At 40.1% G+C, this 22,363-nt stretch overlaps 2 long non-coding RNA genes across 2 annotated transcripts in view; one reads left to right on the forward strand and one right to left on the reverse strand.

Annotated features, from left to right (window-relative positions):
- Positions 1 to 1,296: 1,296 nt before the first annotated feature.
- LOC134480989 (uncharacterized) lies at positions 1,297 to 8,864 on the reverse strand. The gene is made up of 3 exons (XR_010056116.1): positions 8,733 to 8,864; positions 7,348 to 7,479; positions 1,297 to 6,325 (listed from the first exon to the last, which is right to left on the reverse strand). It is a non-coding gene; the product is annotated as an uncharacterized LOC134480989 (long non-coding RNA).
- Positions 8,814 to 22,363, forward strand: part of LOC134480988 (uncharacterized) — a 30,606-nt gene continuing 17,056 nt past the window's right edge. Inside the window, exon 1 of the long non-coding RNA XR_010056115.1 lies at positions 8,814 to 8,944. This is a non-coding gene — a long non-coding RNA (uncharacterized LOC134480988). The remainder of the gene's footprint in view (positions 8,945 to 22,363) is intronic.

Below are 22,363 nucleotides of genomic sequence, written 5' to 3' on the forward strand. Positions count from 1 at the left end.
AAGGAATATCATGGTTACAATAAGGCCAGACACATCCTTTCATATTAAGGCTAAACAGGGCAACTCAGTTGGAAGAAAGGGTCCCAAGAACAGGCAAGAGAGAGGGAGGGACAGTGAACTAGATTGTTGGGGGGGAGGGCGGCAAGGGGGGGAGGATGGGGAGGGGAACGCCCATAAAGAAGGGGGGGAGGGGGATGTTTGCCCAGAAACCGGGAAAGGGAATAACACTCGAAATGTATATAAGAAATACTCAAGTTAATTAAAAAAAAAAAGAGAGAGAGAGGGAGGGAGACAGCAGAGGGCCTTAGTCAGACCCATATAGGCTGCGTGATTGCCAGTTCATTCTCTGTGAGCTCCTATGAGCCCAGGTTAGCTGATTCTTTTGCTCATTCTCATGCAGTGTCTTTGACCCTTCTGGCTCCTACAGTCTTTCCTCCTCTGAAGTGGAAACTTCTAGTTTCTTTGGAAAGTCAGTTGTGCCAGATGGTGTTTCGCTGGAGAAAACATGTGAAGGAGTGTTTTCCTGAAATGGACGCAATTTGAAAAGATGTTTTACTAAAGCAAAAGAATGGGTGATGACATGTGTGTATTGACTCCCCTTACGTTCATTATTGAACTCCGTTTATTGGGACTCTATAGCCTATTGTTGCTTCCTCAGACTCTGGCCAATTGACAGAGTGATGTCAGCTGATACAGACTCACATGGAGTTTTTCTAAGGCAAACTCACATGCTGAGGCAAGACACATGGTGAGACAAGATCCATAGAGGGTGTGTGGTGTTTGGAAGAGTGTAAATAGGACTCAACAGACAGTGACAGAGGTTGACTTGCTTGTATAGCTAGCTTTGCAAGGCTTCATGATCTTCACTTTGCCGAGAGAAGCACAGCCCAGAACTTCTCCTGGTGTCCCTGGTGCTCCTAATCCTTCCTGCTGACTTATGTTGATTCAACTGAAACCTGACTGTCTCTGTTATGTAGTGCCATGACTGCTCTGTGTTTGGTATTCCAACACTACTGAACTGGATTGCCGGTCTATTTGTGGAGTGTTTGCAAGTGGATCAAGCTGCCATGCTGAATTTTTGTGAACTGAACTGCCGATTTTGTGACAAAGCAAATGGGTTTTGCTCCAAAGAATAATTTCTAAACAGGTCTACTTCCCCCGTATCCTAATAACCTTCCTTTTCTACTACCTGTGGTAGGTGGTGGACTTTATAGAGGTTAAAGGATTTAAGGACCATTATTAAAAGTAAGGGTGAGAAAAATCTAATAGTGTATGCCTCTTCCACAGGAGTAATGGCTTTATAGTCCTTTTAATGTTAGGCAAGTATCACCAGCATTCTAGAATTAATCAAACATTCTCAAAAATACATTGTTAGTGTTGGTAACCAGTAGCTTTTTTCTCTACAGAAATAGAGAAATGGTTGGGCCATTTCCTTCCTTATTTCTTCTCACAAAGATTCTTTAGTATTTATAATTCAGTCATATTCGGTTTATGATTCATGGGACATCACTGTGACATTGGCATGCATATGCAATTCTTCTTTGTTTCTATTCACCTCTGCCAATACCATTTCTTCCTTCCCTTTTCTCCTGCATGCAGAGATATGCAGAGACGAATATTTCTTGTTCCCCAAACAGCAACAATGAAGAAGGTAGGATGAAGTCCGTGTTTCACGCTGATAACCGTTCACATGGAATGAGCGGGAGGCAGTTAGAAATATAGTTGACCTGAAAACCGCCACCTTTGGCCACCAGATATGTACAAACATATTTATAAGAATTATTTTAAGAGGGTAAATCCAAGAACTTCTTTGCTTCTTTGCTCTTCATGAAAATAGAGTATGCAAAATATGATTGGGTAGCTTGATAGGGACCGATCTGAATTTTTTGTGAATTTTTTGTGAATTCTTTCTCTCCTGGTTCATGGTGCAGAATCAGGCAGCAAGAGATGACCCAGTAGCAACAGCAGTGGCCACACAGTACTCAGCGCCCTCCCCATCACTAGTCATCTTTACTCAAGAGTCTATGATTTTAGGACAGTTCTTGGGGGAGAAAATGTAAATAAGAATCTAAAAGGTAAAAACAAGCTATTAACATTCTTTTATTTTTGACGTTTGCTGTAGTAGTCTATGAGATTTTTTTCATTTATTTGCTCTTTGTATATTAGAAACAGAAAATTAGATAATCATATTTTTCATTCCATACCACACTATTATCTCATGTCCATGTAAAAATATTCTTCCTTTATTTATTTCCCTTTCCTTTTTCATAGTCTGTCTTGTCTCTTCTAACAAACCCAATGAGTTTGACTTATTTCACTCAATGCAAGTGGAACATTCTAGAAAAATTTGCTTTTAATGTAAAAGAATTTAAGTTTATATAAATAATATTAGATGGTAAATCTCATTTCACTTATCTTTTTTCAGCTCTGTTTTACAAGTGCATGTTGCTAGGCACCATGAGCTATTTTTATAACAGCGAATCCATTTCCAGCACTTACAGATTGGAACATTTTGGATTCAAATCTAGACTATTGGCTTCTCTTTTAGTCTACATTCCTGCATACCAAACAGTTGTGGGGATTTAATCCACTGTTGTCTTTATGGAGAAAGACACATTCTGTTCTACCTTTAGGGCCTGTGATTCCTTGCTTCTCTCCTGTAAGCATTTAGATTTTCAGTTAGTTGAAACCATGAAACGTGAACGTGGTCCATGGTCCACTGCAGCCTGTTAAACTTTTCCATTTCCTTTTCTCCAGCCTGTCATTTTCCACAACACTGAGCCTCCAGTGAAATCTCCAAGTGCCGATCGTTTTCTTCTGTTATTAACAAGTTTTTGTCAAAATACAAAAAAATGATTTTTTCCAAACTTGCAGTTTTAGTTAACTTTTCCTTTAACTTTACTCTTAGTTTATATAAATGTACGAATGTATCCTTTTGTCCTTATTTATGAGGCATGGTTTCCTTTGCAGTCTCATTTCCTTTATTTTCCATGAGTCCCCACTTTTCTTAATCCTCCACACCCTCAAATAGTAGTCATTTGTGGGTCAAGTGGCACTGTGTCACCAGACAGAAAAACTGGTAAGGTCGAGCAGATTAAGGAACCCTGGTAACTATCATAATTGAGAACGGTAGATGTTTGAATCTGCTCCCGACCTGGTTTCTGACCACGACACACCTCTAAGAGGATCATGAGAACTGGTCACATAGCATACAGCCCAAGTTGCCTAGGCTAATGAAGTATCTGGATGGGCCCTGAGGGTTTAGCCCATAAGTTTCCATTCCTGGGCGTCCTTTCCACAAAAGGTATTTAATCTCTGGTCCACCCTGGGTAAGTCATATGCATTGATTTTCCACCATGAATAAACAGTTTGGACAAGCAAGCACTGTCATCTTCCTCAAGGACTGCTGTGAGGGGAAGCCTTCTTCAGAGTCTAAGTCTCCTGCAAAAGGCCTTCCCACAGTCTGGGTACTCATCCCTGAGCTAAGCCAGATTACGCCCAGTCAAGGGTTCCTACCTGATTAGCACAGTAGTTTGGGAAACACAGCGTCGGTGGGGCCCCCATCTTAGGCTTCTTTTGCCGCCCCTCGGCGGTGTGTCCTTCCAGCTTAGCACCCCAAATGAGGAAAGGGAATGTAGCCAAGAGCTTTTGTGTCTCCCCTTCCGAGTGGTGTTCTGCATCCCTGTGGTGGTGAAACGAAGACACACAGTGCTTTCTAAAAACTTTTCCATAATCAAATACGCTTCTCAGACATTGGCTGTGTAGAGGAACTGGCACTCTCACTATAGGAATGGTTTATTTATCGGCTTCTAACCTTGTATCTCTGCTGTGCGGTTACATTTCACTTGGTTTGTGTGTGATCCCTTCTCCAAGAACAAAACTTCACTTTTTCTCCTCAGCTTCCAATCTGTTCAATCCCACCTTCTGGTGTTTTCACAGCTCTAAAGGCCTTAATCGTTCTTAGCATAAAATAGGGCTAATATTATATACTTGTTCAGAAAAGATACAGATAAGCCATTTCAACAGGAACTTGGATTTTATTGTCAATAATGCTTGATGTTCAAGAAAATAAAAATTTGACTTCAGGGCTGGAGAGATGGTTCACTGGTTAAAAGTGCTTTATCAAGTCTGATGACCTGCATAGACTTCCCTAGAATCCATATGGTGAAAGGAGAGAACTAACCTTTGGAATCCATCCTTTCACTTCTGCATGCATGTCTTGGTGTATGTGCCTACCCACTGCCCCACAAAATGAGTAAATAAACTCATAAAAATTGAACCTCAAACACTATATTTTACTTCATTAGTTCTCTAGCCACCTCTGAATACATAAATTAATTACTAATCAAAGGTTTTATACATTGGCCACTCCTCTTGAAGAATTTTCACAATTTTCATCCAAATGAAATTATTCTTATTCAGCCATTGGGTATGCAGGCCTTAAAAGGCAAACAGTAGACCCTAAAATATGGTGAGACATCGGATGGCCCATCATTTTCTTTAAAGAAACTTCTGGGGGTTTGATTTTCTTTTAGATTTAATTTGACTTATAAACCTTTTAACTTTTGTATAACTTTCTTCTTTCTTGGAATGAGAAAACTGTCAAACACTCAGCCATGAAGTGTAACGTAACTTAGCCAAGACAGTCTCCTGTGTCTTGGAATATTTAAAATCATTTAACATTTTCTCTGTTCTCCTGAGGTGATTGATAATGTTGGGTATGCACGGTTTCTTTTTTGAGATCCATCTGACCTTGAGATTACAAGTATCACAGGAACTGATGATATATCTGATAAATCTGGACTAAAAAGGAGAAGTTAAGAAAGGAAGGAAGAAAAGAGTGAAGCAAGGAAAAGAGAAGGAAAAAACAAGCTTAAGACATTAGAAGATTCTTTTTACTTCATTGGTGAGAAGTCTAGGGTAAATCTGATAGGTCTGCCTTTATATGTTACTTGACGTTTTTCCCTTACTGCTTTTAATATTCTTTCTTTGTTTTGTGCATTTGGTGTTTTGACTATTATATGACAGGAAGAATTTCTTTTCTGGTCCAGTCTATTTGGACTTCTGTCAGCCTCTTGTATGTTTATGGGCATCTCTTTCTCTAGGTTAGGGAAGTTTTCTTCTATAATTTGTTGAAGACATTTACTGGCCCTTTAAGCTGGGACTCTTAGCTTTCTTCTATACCTATTATCCTTAAGTTTGGTCTTCTCATTGTGTCCTGGTTTCCTGGATGCTTTGGGTTAGGAACTTTTTGCATTTTGCATTTTCTTTCACTTTTGTGTCAATGATTTCAATGGTATCTTCTGCCCCTGAGATTCTCTCTTCTATCTCTTGTATTCTGTTGGTGATGCTTGTGCCTATGACTCCTGATCTCTTTCCTAGGTTTTCTATCTCCAGGGTTGTCTCCCTTTGTGCTTTCTTTATTGTTTCTATTTTCAGTTTTAGATCCTGGATGACTTTATTGAAGTCCTTCACCAGTTTGGTTGTGTTTTCCTGTAATTCTTTAAGGGATTTTTGTGTTTCCTCTTTAAGGGCTTCTACTTGTTTACCTGTGTTGTCCTGTATTTCTTTAAGGGAGTTATTTATGTCCTTCTTAAAGTCCTCCATCATCATTATGAGATGTGATTTCATATCTGAATCTTGCTTTTCCGGTGTGTTGGGGTATCCAGTATTTGCTGTGGTGGGAGAACTGGGTTCTGATGATGTCAAGTGGCCTTGGTTTCTGTTGCTTAGGTTCCTGTGCTTGCCTCTTACCATCGGGTTATCTTTGGTATTAGTTGGTCTTGCTGTCTCTGACTGGAGTTTGTCCCTCCTGTGAATCTGTGAGCCTGTGATCTTAGGTGTGTCAGCACTCCTGGGAGACAGGCTGTCTCTGGGCAGGATTTGAGTATAGAGAGCTGTGTCTCAACCTTAGCTTTGTGGCATATGTGGAGACCAGAAGGATCCTGTCTCCAGCTGCTCCAAGGTTCCTGTGTCCTGTGGTCTCCTGGCAGGTCCCTCTTTGGCCAATTTTTGGAGCAAAAGTGGTGGTCTCCTCTGTGAACTTAGGAGTGACAGCACTCCTGGGAGACCAGCTCTCTCTCTCTTGGTGGGATTTGGGTATGGACTGCTGTGGCACAGCCTTAGCTCCAGGGTGCAGATCTCTTTTTTTTTTACTTTCTTAAGTGATTTCTATGGGATTGATCCTCCTATCTCAAAATTTTAATAATCTTTCAGGTCTGGTTTGATATGTCTCTCCACTAAACAGGCAATACACTGAGTAAAGCAGCTGAGGTTATAGCACAGTGATGGTGTGCTTGGCAAGCATGGGCAAGGGCCCTCAGTTCTGCAAAATAAAGAAAAGAGTAAAAGACATCAGATATATCTTAAAGTTGAAAACCCATGCCGTTCAGTACTTGTTGCCTTTCGTTCTCTGTTTGGTTGTGTCAGCAACACCTGTTGTAAAAGACTTCCCCTCATGTTCTGTCTCCTTTAGGGACTGTGCCCTCTATTTGTCACTGTGGGAAATGGGTCCGATCATCAAATCCCCTAAGGTATTATTTATGCTGATGCAGAGCATTGTTTTGGGAATATGGACATTTGACAAAAAATGTATAAAGTGCTAGCAGGTCTCAAGAATGACATCAATGGGATGTAGTTTAATGGTGGCCCCTCTGGTGAGGATTGCAGGGGCTATGATTTTTGTCTAAGTCTTCCCAGTACCCATCAAATCATACCAAGCTACCCTACCAGAGCAGACCAGCCCTGAGGCGAATAAAAGAAGCTGCCTCTTTCATGGAGCACAGTCGGTTTTTATGTGGGGGAAGGGTGAGGTCTGAAATAATATAAGCTCTCTGCCAAGCTCTGAACAATTGGCACCCTCTTTACAGCATGTGAGTATGGCTTTATTAAAATTCTCTAATTGTTGTTCGGCCATGTACTGTCTGAATAATCCTCTTTAGACTAGTTATTCTTTATGCAACTCATTCAATAAAATACCTTCAATTTAACACAAAATAGTTTAGATTATAAGCTAATTACATTCATAATTTAAATTATATATTGACTGATACATAGGGAGAGCCAATAAATATTAGATCTTGAAATTGTAGAAATCAATGTCATTTATATGCCTTGTCTTTTTGAAACGAGTATGCAAGTGTTATATTTACAAATGAAACACAGAAATAATACCAAGTGTACAACTATTTGTTTAAAGAATGAATAAAGGACCATCATGTATAACCTACAAAATTTTGAGAAATCAAATAAGATCTAAAGTGTATAAGATTTCGGTGTCAAGGGATTGTTTGTGTCTTAAATGGAACACAGGTATTAGCCTTAGGGAGGGAGCACCTGCCATCTGACCTCTGGCCGTCTCTCGTAGGCTGTTTCTTGGATGTTTAGCCTTGACATTTCCCGTCTTTAAGTTCCATTTTTTTCAAAGTACTGTTAAAGGAGAGATTGATGTGGATGTTACTTCTAACTCCATGTTAAAACCTGAAGAAGGAAAAAAGTGATTTCTACAGAGCACTACGGATTTTAATTTTTTTTCTTTTTAAATTAACCTTTTTTTCACAGTCCAGATTTTATCCCCCTACTGGTCCCACCCTCTGACTATTCCACACTCCATACCTCGCCCCCCACCAACCCCCTCCCCGTCCCCCTGAGGATGTCCTCATACTTCACTCCCACCCTAACAGACCTCCCCACTCCCTGTGGCCTTCATTCTCTTGAGGGTTACGTTCATCTTCTCTGAGTTCAAACCCAGCAGCCCTCTGCTGCATGTGTGTGTGTGTGGGGGGGGGGGTTCATATCAGCTTGTGTACGCTGCCTGGTTGGTGGTCCAGTGAGAATTTTATTTCTTAACCTGTCTTTAGGTGGGTTAAGTTCCTGGTGTGATGGCTGAAAGTTAAGGACTGAGTTCTACTCACTTTTCACCCGTTGCCTTAAGCTGGAGATCCTGTCTGCCTTTGCAAGCAGAGACTTGCAAGTTGCATGGACAAGAAGTAAAGAAAGGCAAGCATTCAGGTTTGTGAGCATCCTTATCAGGTCAGTATCTTGTTCTGGCAATCACAGACCTTCTCACAACAGCTGCCTCAGCATTGTGTGAGAGTTGGGTAAGAGGTTGGGCTGGATAAGAGGTCATTTCATAAAGTCAGACATGTACTCGGTCTGTCCTCACATGCTGGTGCATTAAGAAAATCATCTCACAGACTACCCGAGACTCTTTTCTTTTCCTACTTTTGATCTGCATTCACGTCCTCTAAGTTCATGAATGGCACTTTAGGAGTGCGGGTAAGATTGAAAATCTATGACACAGTGCTAACAAATGTGTTTGTTATTGCGACACTGAGCTTTTTGACTTTAAAAGCAGCAGTGTGCCTCTGGACACTGCTGCCATTTCTCAAAGCACGGATCGTGAAGTACCTGCCAGATTGTTGGCATGATTCTGTAACCACCATTGATAGACTTTCGTTCTTAGCCAGAAAATAACAGCCTTCAGCTAAGGTTTACAAATGCGAGCCTGACAGTAAATCTATTACCAAAGCCACCTGTAATTCAATGTGAAGAAACTTTCCAAGTTGATAGATGACCTCAGCAGAGCCACAGAGTGTCTCATAAGCTCATTCCATATTCTAAGAGAGAGAGAGAGAGAGAGAGAGAGAGAGAGAGAGAGAGAGAGAAGCGAAACAGTTTTATTCCTAGCTATTCTTCGTTGTAAAAGAAAGGCAAGAATCAAACATACTCACCTCAGTTTCAGAAATATCGGTAGAGCTTGTAAGTTAATGGTGGAAGCTGCGAGGACTCAGGCGATATTTTTTAATGGAGAACTGAGGGATTCTGGGAGTATGCTAACAGATGTCTAGTGACGATCTGTGGACAGTAAACAATCTAGCAAATTACATTACTAGTGAGGAGCAGCTGTTGAATGTGGTCACACGGAAGGCACGAACGGACCCTGGTAAGGACTTTGTGCTTTTGACTGGGATGTGATTTGCTCTCCTCCCCCTCCTTTCCCCCGTCATAACAACCAAGCCTCACTCCCTCTTTTTTTTTTTTTTTTTTTGGTTCTTTTTTTTGGAGCTGGGGACCGGACCCAGGGCCTTGCGCTTCCTAGGTAAGCGCTCTACCACTGAGCTAAGTCCCCAGCCCCTCACTCCCTCTTTAAGGCCTCTCCAATTTGCTCCCTTGCACCCCAAAGCTGGCCTCTCTCTCTTGCTACTTTTTCAGTATTCCTTTATGTTTAGCACATGTTGATTATAAAATTTTATTTAACTGACTCCACTTTTTTGGCAATTATCAGAAGAAGCAACACATTGCTTTTTTCTATTTACTGTGAAATGTTATAACATATGCTGCGGTACAGTATAAAACTTTTCATTACTATGATTTGAATTTCTGCTCTCCCTTCCCTCCAGACACCCATCTCTAATAATTAATTGGAAATTTCAGTCTCGAGATAATTCCTGCCCCCCCACCCAGTCTCCTTCTTTATTTCTTTTCCACATGAGAATACAGTGTTTCTTTCCTCCAGAGAATGTAAAAGAAGCATTGGTTTAAAAAAAAGAATTTTTGGTTGTCAGACTAATATAATAGTAATAATAGTAATAATAACACATATACATATAAATACAAAAAGAGAAGGCTTTCTTGATCACAAATGGGGAAAACAAAACAAAACAACAAACAAACAAACCAAACGAGTAAGTCGTCTGACACAAGCCACTTTGTCCCCATTTATCTACTTCAAGTATGGCTGTCACAGAGAGAACGCTTCTCATTCACTGAAAAGCACCATATGCTTTCCCATGCAAACTTCCAGAAGGTCAGCGTGCGTAGCACTTCCGAACAGTGCTGCTTCACATAGGGCTTCTTGTCCTGGAGCCAGGAAACCCGCTAAGTAAGGACCCAAGGGGACTGTGGGGCCTTTTCTGCTGGATCATACTCCTCCTATCAGTTTCACTGTTTCTGGTCTTGGCAAAACCCGGGACAGACTGAGGGCTGGAATGTGCTGGCAGGCGGGCACAGCACTGCCATCTGTTCCTCAAGTTCCTCCTCTGAACAGCTCGCATCTCACTAAAGTTAGGAAAAATATGGATGCTGGATAAGTTCATTTTCGATTTTACTCATCAGTCTTTTCAAGAGAAATTACACCATAGAACAACAATAAATGTTAAATTCAATTGTTATTTTAAAGGAATGGAGAAAATTATTGATATTAAATAACAAGGCACAGCTAGTTAACAAGCCAGTGAAAGTGAAAGTCTTGATAGCTTAATGAATGGACAAAAGGAAAAGAAGAAAAGAAAAAACAAAATTAGGTATTGTGAAGCTGCCTTTGAGAAGGCAGATGTGGACACTGCCAATCCTCGTGTCTCTTTCGTTAAATACTTTGGCTTCACATTGAAATACCTTGAAGGTATTTACTTTATACATATTACTTTCTAATTTGGACTATACTGCCTTGCATAGAAGCTGGAAAATGATAGCTCCATTCAGAGGAGAATCACTGTCCTTTCTCCTATCTAAAATAATTGCTAAAGCCTGAAAACATTTAGACATTTGAGAAAGGATATATTTACATGAACGTCATAATTATATTCCTGTCATTGATGACACAAATATAAATGCTACTCTTTAACAGATTTTCCCAGACCTCTTGAATGCTTGAAAAGAACTGCCTGATGGGTCATGTCTGATACACAGTCAGCAAAAAGGAGCAGAATGGCTGAAATAGTGACTTTTTCATAGGTGGAATCCAGAGATATGTGGAACATGGAACAAAGAAGTGTACTGGGAGACATAGAGCTGTACACAGGAATTCCCCCACAGCAGTCAGCAGATATTTCAAAGCATTAATGCGCCACTCCCTTGAACTGCTAGACAAGGACACAGGAACTGGCTTAAACCATTGAAGTAGGATGAGCCTGGGGCACACTTGGTGCCCATGAGAAAATCCTCATCACCATCAATTTTGTTCTCTCTCTCTCTCTCTCTCTCTCTCTCTCTCTCTCTCTCTCTCTCTCTCTCGCTCTCTCTCTCTCTCTCTCAAACACACACACACACACACACACACACACACATACACACACCCTTCTCTCTCACACCTCTCTCTCTCTCTCTCTCTCTCTCTCTCTCACACACACACACACACACACACACACACACACACACACAGAACATTTCAGGCTTATTACAAAGAATACCTTGTGGCCACAAAAAGCTCAGATTAAATTAAAAGGAGATAAAAATTCTGAAGGCAGTAAATGTACTTTTTCCATTTCTCTTGGAACTAAGAAGGGAAATGAGAAAAAGCACACTGAAGTCTCTTAGCTACTCTGACCATTCCTTAGCAATTGGAAGTAAGAGTTTACAATTTTGGCTTTAACCCCGAAGGCAACTGCCTATTGGAAATTCAAATATGGCTAATCCCTTCAATTCTTCTACTGGCTAACAGGCGTGGCAAGAACTGCATTAGAACTGCACATCTGTCTAATGACACGGTGTTTAAAACACGGTCACTCTACTTTTCTCTATTCTAGATACCATTGATTTCATTTTATTTTTCTCATTTCATGTCTGTGGAAGATGTAAGAGGATTGATGACTTGGAGGGGGCATTCCTAAAGGGTCAGATTTGAAAGCGGTGCCTGTACAACTCAATGAGATGGTCTAATACAAAAAACCCTGGCAAATCCAGGTTGAAAGAGAAAGAAAAGGCATGTTCCCTGCCACAGGTGCAATTCCTCTTTTCTTTCAAATTCTGGAGGATCTTCAGTCCGAGGGAGGGAATGACCAGTAATCAGCCTTGGATTGGACACTTGAGCCCTGGTAAACATTCTGCATCTCATCAAACATTGAAACTTTCACAGCTTACTATTTTCTTTAAAAGAGACAAATTATAAGAGTTAAACATAAAAATTTATAGAATATAAGTTCCAGATAACACATGGCCTTCAGAAAAGACACAAAGCAAGACTACAAAGGAATGGCAAGAGAAAAGCAGGCTAGGACCTGACAGAAATAGAGAGACCCAGCAGACTGTTCTGTTTCTTTTTGGCTTTGTTAGTTAGCCTTGCCCTCTGGATACAGGGCAGGACACTGGTCACCCAGGATATTTACAGAAGATAAGAAAATGAAGGCTAAGGATATTTTTCCCTATGGTTTGCTTCAGGACAAAAATGTAGAGGAGGAATCTTCCAGTTGAAAAATGCCCTTTTCAATAGCTTCAGGTAGGCTGTGTGTATGTTTGTGTCTTTGTGATATTATAGTTTATCTAGCTATCATCTTTGTATCATCAATCAATCAATCTATTTATCTATCTATCATCTATCTACCTATCTATATATCATCTATCCATTTTCACCTATTCATATGTATGTATGTATATATATATATGGAGTATGTATGATGTATGTACACATGCATATGGGATGCACCAATCTTGTGTGTGCATGTAGAAATCAGAAGTTGATGGTGTTGGGTGCCTTCTTCTATCACTCTCCACATTATTCTTTGAGACAGGATCTCTCTCTAAATCCAGAACTTTCTGTTTTAGCTACCTTGGCTAGCCAACACGTTCTCAACATCCAGCTGTCCCTGCCTTCCAGAGGTGAGGTTATTAATGAAAGTGACAAAGCCCTGCTCTTCCAGCTATGCCAGGGATATGCATTCAGGTCCTCATGTTTAAACATCTAGCACTTTATCCACCGAACAATTTCCCCAGCCCCAACATCCATAGTTTTTGTCATACTCAAGTATTCATTATGCTAAGGTGCCATGTTTGGGGGAAGTGTTTCTTATACTCCCTCAATATCAAATTAAAAGTACGGGTCACCTACAGGCTAAAATAATGAGTGGACAGCAGAATTGCTCTGAATCAGGATGCACATGACAGATGACTGTTCAGCCAAGATGTTTGTAATTGAAGGGTTCAAGTATGACACAATATCCTGAAAATGTGTTAAGGAAGTGGCCATGGTCCCTGAAGAGGACTCACTAAAATGTAGACTCTTTATTCCTCGAATTCTGCATAAGATCCCGTATGTGTATAGATTGCGGTTGCATCCCTCGAGGCTCGACAAAGCATCATCAATTTTTGAGCATCGCTGGGCATCCTGGTATCTCTTAAAATAACTAGCTTTCTATAAAATATACTGAATTCATTCTGATGATGAATCTTAAATATGTCATGTGGCCCCCAACAGCCAGGGAATGGGTCCTTATTCAAATCGTTTCCTCATTTTAATTAGCTATTACTGAATACACCATTTATACAAACAATAGTTAGCAGGATTATTTCTAGAATTTTCAGATTCTGTAATAAATCTTGTTATGCTCTATCATTTCACTTTACAATTATCATAAATATACAGAGTAAACAAAATGTATATATTCACATAATGCATATTTTTTTAAAAAATGACAGAGCTGCAAAGGAGAATTTCTGACAGTAAAGCATTATGAGGAATACATTAGAATCTATAATTACAGTGTTACAGTCAAGAAACACAACATACTAAACTTTCTATAGGAGCCAATTCATATATTCTTTTTGTGTTTCTTATGAAATAATTTGTCTGGACTTTCCCTTAAAAAAAATCACACCTTTATTTCACCAAAGAAGAGATTTTATGGGAATGCCTTTCATAGGCAATTTTACTGCAATCTGGAGTTTAGAGGAGACTATCTTATGAGTTCCTGGTGAGGTGCCCTGAGCATGTAAGGGCTAGGTGCTGACAAAGCACTTTAGTATCTCATAATCACTTCAGCCCTGTCTCTGAGTCCTGCTTCTGGATGAAGCCCTTTCCTCCTGTGCAGCCTACACTTTAGCCAGATTTATGCTTTTTGTCTGGGTGAGGCATTTTCTACTGTGTGCCACAGAGTCTCTCATACAGCTTCTAAGGATTTCACTCTCTTCAAAGCATCTCTGATTCTACATTCGATGAAGTTTCTTTCTTTATCTTATCTATCCTTCAATAAAACATTTACACAGAGATTCACACACACACACACACACACACACACACACACACACACTCTTGGGAAGGTGTAGGAGATACACAAATACACCATACACATCATACAATCAAAACAGTAATTGGGACTCTTTGCAAATCCCAGGCAGGAGATACTAAGAGCTCTGGCCTAATCATAATGACCAGAACTCAGTACCTCATTTTTCAGCCTCCTGAAAAATGCTTTTAATTCCAGCTCTTAAGAATCCAACACCTTCATCCGGCTCCTGTCCACTCCCAGGCATGCATCCTTCGCACATGCATGCATACACTCATACAAATATAAACATGCACACAAACACATACATTAAATTCCAGAGTGTAATTACTCCTCATAAGTACCTCTACTTCTCCAGAATTGAAAAGCTTTATGATACGTAGTAGTGACCGTGCTTTATCAGTTTTTAATGATGTTGCTCAGAATGTTTTCTTTCCAGATGATTGAGAAGCTAATTTAAAAAAAAAAAAAGGTGCCAGGTACCACAAGAGTAGCAGAGCTGTGCTGTTTTCTGGGGTTTTGTTTTTTTACTTTTTTTTTTTTTGTTTTAATGGAGTGTGCTGGATGTCTCTACAGTTTTGTTCAGATGACTGCAGAACCTGCAAAAGCTGTTGCTGCTGTTGATGCGTAACACACTGCTATTATTGGTCTTTTTATATAAAAAATATATATATATATATACAGATATATAATTTGAATTTTTGGAAACTTTAGCTGTGCTGTCAACTTTGGAAAAAAGTATCCCCATTTACTGTGTTGAGTTGGCACTGTACAGAAATTAACAGCCATATTGGTCTAGAAATGTTGAACTTAAGTTTTTTCCATTCTTACAGGGGTAAAATAATATATTATATATTATAATATATATTATAATAATATATTATATTACTGTATTAAATATGTAAGGTCTTATCTACGTGGGTTTGATTACAAAAAATAATAAGGTATTCTCTAAATAAAAAAAAGAAAAAGAAAAAGAAAAAGAAAAAGAAAAGGCTAGTTGAGCTCAAGTAAGTTCAGTTCTTCTGAGGTTTGTTTTAAAGCTCCAGAATGACTTTATAATTAACAAGCTTTCTCTTCCTTGGTCTTTTTCTTCTGAACTTCTTTCTTTTGTTTCATTATTTATATTTTTGTTTACTTCCATGTCTAAAAGTTATTATTTAAAAATAAGTGATGTAAACGCAGCCTAAGAGGTTAAGAAATCTGAAATGACAACTTTCCCATGCAATCTCACCTAGCAATTCTCATGCCCTACCGTCATTCTGAAAATTTTATGCTGTTCCTTTTATTCCTTAATAAAAACTGTAGGTCTGCACACATGAAAGATTTTAATTTTTTTTTATACATATATACAATTTTTTTATTCACTGAATATTTTCCAATGCCAAATATTTGCCAATCCCTCTTTTGTGTATAAACATAATAAACACAGAATCATTCCTCCAGTGTCATACAGTAGAGTGCAAAGAGATGACTCATGGGTAAAAATGCAAGCAGCAAGGCACAGTGGCAGGTGTGTGTAACTATGGTATTAAGGTGAGGGGACACAGACACATCTAGATCCCAGGCGTTATATTATATATGTGTATATCCTATCAAATGCATACAACACACACATGCACACGCCCCTCGCCCCACACAAACACACACAATCTTGTAGGATGACCAGAGGCATTTTGCTAACCACTTTCAAAGACACATTCTTTTTTCTTTTTCTTTTCTTTTTTTTTTTTTTTTTTTTTTGGTTATCTTTATTAACTTGGGTATTTCTTTTTTTTTTTTTTTATTAACTTGAGTATTTCTTATATACATTTCAAGTGTTATTCCCTTTCCCGGTTTCAGGGCAAACATCCCCCTCCCCCCACCCCTTCCTTATGGGTGTTCCCCTCCCAACCCTCCCCCCATTGCCGCCCTCCCCCCATAGTCTAGTTCACTAGGGGTTCAGATTTAGCAGGACCCAGGGCTTCCCCTTCCACTGGTGCTCTTACTAGGATATTCATTGCTACCTATGGGGTCCGAGTCCAGGGTCAGTCCATGTATAGTATTTAGGTAGTGGCTTAGTCCCTGGAAGCTCTGGTTGCTTGACATTATTGTACTTTTGGGGTCTCGAGCCCCTTCAAGCTCTTCCAGTTCTTTCTCTGATTCCTTCAACGGGGGACTTATTCTCAGTTCAGTGGTTTGCTGCTGGCATTCGCCTCTGTATTTGCTGTATTCTGGCTGTGTCTCTCAGGAGCGATCTACATCCGGCTCCTGTCGGTCTGCACTTCTTTGCTTCATCCATCTTGTCTAATTGGGTGGCTGTATATGTATGGGCCACATGTGGGGCAGGCTCTGAATGGGTGTTCCTTCAGTCTCTGTTTTAATCTTTGCCTCTCCCTTCCCTGCCAAGGGTATTCTTTTTCCTCATTTAAAGAAGGAGTGAAGCATTCACATTTTGATCATCCGTCTTGAGTTTCGTTTGTTCTAGGGATCTAGGGTAATTCAAGCATTTGGGCTAATAGCCACTTATCAATGAGTGCATACCATGTATGTCTTTCTGTGATTGGGTTAGCTCACTCAGGATGATATTTTCCAGTTCCAACCATTTGCCTACGAATTTCATAAACTCGTTGTTTTTGATAGCTGAGTAATATTCCATTGTGTAGATGTACCACATTTTCTGTATCCATTCCTCTGTTGAAGGGCATCTGGGTTCTTTCCATTTTCTGGCTATTATAAATAAGGCTGCGATGAACATAGTGGAGCACGTGTCTCTTTTATATGTTGAGGCATCTTTTGGGTATATGCCCAAGAGAGGTATAGCTGGATCCTCAGGCAGTTCAATGTCCAATTTTCTGAGGAACCTCCAGACTGATTTCCAGAATGGTTTTACCAGTCTGCAATCCCACCAACAATGGAGGAGTGTTCCTCTTTCTCCACATCCTCGCCAGCATCTGCTGTCACCTGAGTCTTTGATCTTAGCCATTCTCACTGGTGTGAGGTGAAATCTCAGGGTTGTTTTGATTTGCATTTCCCTTATGACTAAAGATGTTGAACATTTCTTTAGGTGTTTCTCAGCCATTCGGCATTCCTCAGCTGTGAATTCTTTGTTTAGCTCTGAACCCCATTTTTTAATAGGGTTATTTGTTTCCCTGCGGTCTAACTTCTTGAGTTCTTTGTATATTTTGAATATAAGGCCTCTATCTGTTGTAGGATTGGTAAAGATCTTTTCCCAATCTGTTGGTTGCCGTTTTGTCCTAACCACCGTGTCCTTTGCCTTACAGAAGCTTTGCAGTTTTATGAGATCCCACTTGTCGATTCTTGATCTTAGAGCGTAAGCCATTGGTGTTTTGTTCAGGAAATTTTTTCCAGTGCCCATGTGTTCCAGATGCTTCCCTAGTTTTTCTTCTATTAGTTTGAGTGTGTCTGGTTTGATGTGGAGGTCCTTGATCCACTTGGACTTAAGCTTTGTACAGGGTGATAAGGATGGATCGATCTGCATTCTTCTACATGTTGTCCTCCAGTTGAACCAGCACCATTTGCTGAAAATGCTATCTTTTTTCCATTGGATGGTTTTGGCTCCTTTGTCAAAAATCAAGTGACCATAGGTGTGTGGGTTCATTTCTGGGTCTTCAATTCTATTCCATTGGTCTATCTGTCTGTCTCTGTACCAATACCATGCAGTTTTTATCACTATTGCTCTGTAATACTGCTTGAGTTCAGGGATAGTGATTCCCCCTGAAGTCCTTTTATTGTTGAGGATAGCTTTAGCTATCCTGGGTTTTTTGTTATTCCAGATGAATTTGCAAATTGTTCTGTCTAACTCTTTGAAGAATTGGATTGGTATTTTGATGGGGATTGCATTGAATCTGTAGATTGCTTTTGGTAAAATGGCCATTTTTACTATATTAATCCTGCCAATCCATGAGCATGGGAGATCTTTCCATCTTCTGAGGTCTTCTTCAATTTCTTTCCTCAGTGTCTTGAAGTTCTTATTGTACAGATCTTTTACTTGCTTGGTTAAAGTCACACCGAGGTACTTTATATTATTTGGGTCTATTATGAAGGGTGTCTTTCCCTAATTTCTTTCTCGGCTTGTTTCTCTTTTGTATAGAGGAAGGCAACTGATTTATTTGAGTTAATTTTATACCCAGCCACTTTGCTGAAGTTGTTTATCAGCTTTAGTAGTTCTCTGGTGGAACTTTTGGGATCACTTAAATATACTATCATGTCATCTGCAAATAGTGATATTTTGACCTCTTCTTTTCCGATCTGTATCCCTTTGATCTCCTTTTGTTGTCTGATTGCTCTGGCTAGAACTTCAAGAACTATATTGAATAAGTAGGGAGAGAGTGGGCAGCCTTGTCTAGTCCCTGATTTTAGTGGGATTGCTTCAAGTTTCTCTCCATTTAGTTTAATGTTAGCAACTGGTTTGCTGTATATGGCTTTTACTATGTTTAGGTATGGGCCTTGAATTCCTATTCTTTCCAGGACTTTTATCATGAAGGGGTGTTGAATTTTGTCAAATGCTTTCTCAGCATCTAATGAAATGATCATGTGGTTCTGTTCTTTCAGTATGTTTATATGATGGATCACGTTGATGGTTTTCCGTATATTAAACCATCCCTGCATGCCTGGGATGAAGCCTACTTGATCATGGTGGATGATTGTTTTGATGTGCTCTTGAATTCGGTTTGCCAGAATTTTATTGAGTATTTTTGCGTCGATATTCATAAGGGAAATTGGTCTGAAGTTCTCTTTCTTTGTTGTGTCTTTGTGTGGTTTAGGTATAAGAGTAATTGTGGCTTCGTAGAAGGAATTCGGTAGTGCTCCATCTGTTTCAATTTTGTGGAATAGTTTGGATAATATTGGTATGAGGTCTTCTATGAAGGTTTGATAGAATTCTGCACTAAACCCGTCTGGACCTGGGCTCTTTTTGGTTGGGAGACCTTTAATGACTGCTTCTATTTCCTTAGGAGTTATGGGGTTGTTTAACTGGTTTATCTGTTCCTGATTTAACTTCGGTACATGCTATCTGTCTAGGAAATTGTCCATTTCCTGTAGATTTTCAAGTTTTGTTGAATATAGACTTTTATAGTAAGATCTGATGATTTTTTGAATTTCCTCTGAATCTGTAGTTATGTCTCCCTTTTCATTTCTGATTTTGTTAATTTGGACACACTCTCTGTGTCCTCTGGTTAGTCTGGCTAAGGGTTTATCTATCTTGTTGATTTTCTCAAAGAATCAACTTTTGGTTCTGTTGATTCTTTCTACGGTCCTTTTTGTTTCTACTTGGTTGATTTCAGCTCTGAGTTTGATTATTTCCTGCCTTCTACTCCTCCTGGGTGTATTTGCTTCTTTTTGTTCTAGAGCTTTTAGGTGTGCTGTCAAGCTGCTGACATATGCTCTTTCCTGTTTCTTTCTGCAGGCACTCAGCGCTATGAGTTTTCCTCTTAGCACAGCTTTCATTGTGTCCCATAAGTTTGGGTATGTTGTATCTTCATTTTCATTAAATTCTAAAAAGTTTTTAATTTCTTTCTTTATTTCTTCCTTGACCAGGTTATCATTGAGTAGAGCATTGTTCAATTTCCACGTATATGTGGGCATTCTTCCCTTATTGTTATTGAAGACCAGTTTTAGGCCGTGGTGGTCCGATAGCACGCATGGGATTATTTCTATTTTTCTGTACCTGTTGAGGCCCGTTTTTTGACCAATTATATGGTCAATTTTGGAGAAAGTACCATGAGGAGCTGTGAAGAAGGTATATCCTTTTGCTTTAGGATAGAATGTTCTATCAATATCCGTTAAGTCCATTTGGCTCATGACTTCTCTTAGTCTGTCGACATCACTGCTTAATTTCTGTTTCCATGATCTGTCCATTGATTAGAGTGGGGTGTTGAAATCTCCCACTATTATTGTGTGAGGTGCAATGTGTGTTTTGAGCTTTAGTAAGGTTTCTTTTACGTATGTAGGTGCCCTTGTATTTGGGGCATAGATATTTAGGATTGAGAGTTCATCTTGGTGGATTTTTCCTTTGATGAATATGAAGTGTCCTTCCTTATCTTTTTTGATGACCTTTAGTTGGAAATTGATTTTATTTGATATTAGAATGGCTACTCCAGCTTGCTTCTTCTGACCATTTGCTTGGAAAGTTGTTTTCCAGCCTTTCACTCTGAGGTAGTGTCTGTCTTTGTCTCTGAGGTGTGTTTCCTGTAGGCAGCAGAATGCTGGGTCCTCGTTGCGTATCCAGTTTGTTAATCTATGTCTTTTTATTGGGGAGTTGAGGCCATTGATATTGAGAGATATTAAGGAATAGTGATTATTGCTTCCCGTTATATTCATATTTGGATGTGAGGTTATGTTTGTGTGCTTTCATTCTCTTTGTTTTGTTGCCAAGACGATTAGTTTCTTGCTTCTTCTAGGGTATAGCTTGCCTCCTTATGTTGGGCTTTACCATTTATTATCCTTTGTAGTGCTGGATTTGTAGAAAGATATTGTGTAAATTTGGTTTTGTCATGGAATATCTTGGTTTCTCCATCAATGTTAATTGAGAGTTTTGCTGGATACAGTAACCTGGGCTGGCATTTGTGTTCTCTTAGGGTCTGTATGACATCAGTCCAGGATCTTCTGGCCTTCATAGTTTCTGGCGAGAAGTCTGGTGTGATTCTGATAGGTCTGCCTTTATATGTTACTTGACCTTTTTCCCTTACTGCTTTTAATATTCTTTCTTTATTTTGTGCGTTTGGTGTTTTGACAATTATGTGACGGGAGGTGTTTCTTTTCTGGTCCAATCTATTTGGAGTTCTGTAGGCTTCTTGTATGCCTATGGGTATCTCTTTTTTTAGGTTAGGGAAGTTTTCTTCTATGATTTTGTTGAAGATATTTACTGGTCCTTTGAGCTGGGAGTCTTCGCTCTCTTCTATACCTATTATCCTTAGGTTTGATCTTCTCATTGAGTCCTGGATTTCCTGTATGTTTTGGACCAGTAGTTTTTTCCGCTTTACATTATCTTTGACAGTTGAGTCAATGATTTCTATGGAATCTTCTGCTCCTAAGATTCTCTCTTCCATCTCTTGTATTCTGTTGGTGAAGCTTGTATCTACAGCTCCTTGTCTCTTCTTTTGGTTTTCTATATCCAGGGTTGTTTCCATGTGTTCTTTCTTGATTGCTTCTATTTCCATTTTTAATTCCTTCAACTGTTTGATTGTGTTTTCCTGGAATTCTTTCAGGGATTTTTGTGTCTCCTCTCTATGGGCTTCTACTTGTTTATTTATGTTTTCCTGGAATTCTTTCAGGGATTTTTGCGATTCTTTCAGGCATTTTTGCGATTCCTCTCTGTAGGCTTCTACTTGTTCTCTAAGGGAGTTCTTCACGTCTTTCTTGAAGTCCTCCAGCATCATGATCAAATATGATTTTGAAACTAGATCTTGCTTTTCTGGTGTGTTTGGATATTCCATGCTTGTTTTGATGGGAGAATTGGGCTCCGTTGGTTTCATGTAGTCTTGGTTTCTGTTGCTTGGGTTCCTGCGCTTGCCTCTCGCCATCAGATTATCTCTAGTGTTACTTTGTTCTGCTATTTCTGACAGTGGCTAGACTGTCCTATAAGCCTGTGTGTCAGGAGTGCTGTAGACCTGTTTTCCTCTCTTTCAGTCAGTTATGGGGACAGAGTGTTCTGCTTTCCGGCGTGTAGTTTTTCCTCTCTACAGGTCTTCAGCTGTTCCTGTGGGCCTGTGTCTTGAGTTCACCAGGCAGCTTTCTTGCAGCAGAAAAGTTGGTCTTACCTGTGGTCCTGGGGCTCAAGTTCGCTCGTGGGGTGCTGCCCACGGGCTCTCTGCAGCGGCAGCAACCAGGAAGACCTGTGCCGCCCCTTCCGGGAGCTTCAGTGCACCAGGGTTCCAGATGGTCTTTGGCTTTTTCCTCTGGCGTCCGAGATGTGTGTGCAGAGAGCAGTCTCTTCTGGTTTCCCAGGCTTGTCTGCCTCTCTGAAGGTTCAGCTCTCCCTCCCACGGGATTTGGGTGCAGAGAACTGTTTATCCGGTCTGTTTCCTTCAGATTCTGGTGGTGTCTCAGGCAGGGGTCCTGCCGCTCCTGGGCCCTCCCCCACGGGAGCCCAGAGGCCTTATACAGTTTCCTCTTGGGCCAGGGATGTGGGCAGGGGTGAGCAGTGTTGGTGGTCTCTTCCGCTCTGCAGCCTCAGGAGTGCCCACCTGACTAGGCGGTTGGGTCTCTCTCTCACAGGTTCTGGGGGCAGAGAGCTGCTGCGGGCCGGGATCCGCGGGTGTGGGACTTCCGGTAAACACAGAACGTGCCTGGTCCTAGAGGAATTCTGCTTCCCTGTGTCCCAAGCTTACCAGGCAGCTTTCTTGCAGCAGAAATGTTGGTCTTAT

The sequence above is a fragment of the Rattus norvegicus genome, chromosome 11 (assembly GCF_036323735.1).
Source record: "Rattus norvegicus strain BN/NHsdMcwi chromosome 11, GRCr8, whole genome shotgun sequence".
In the NCBI taxonomy this organism is placed as follows: Eukaryota; Metazoa; Chordata; class Mammalia; order Rodentia; family Muridae; genus Rattus; species Rattus norvegicus.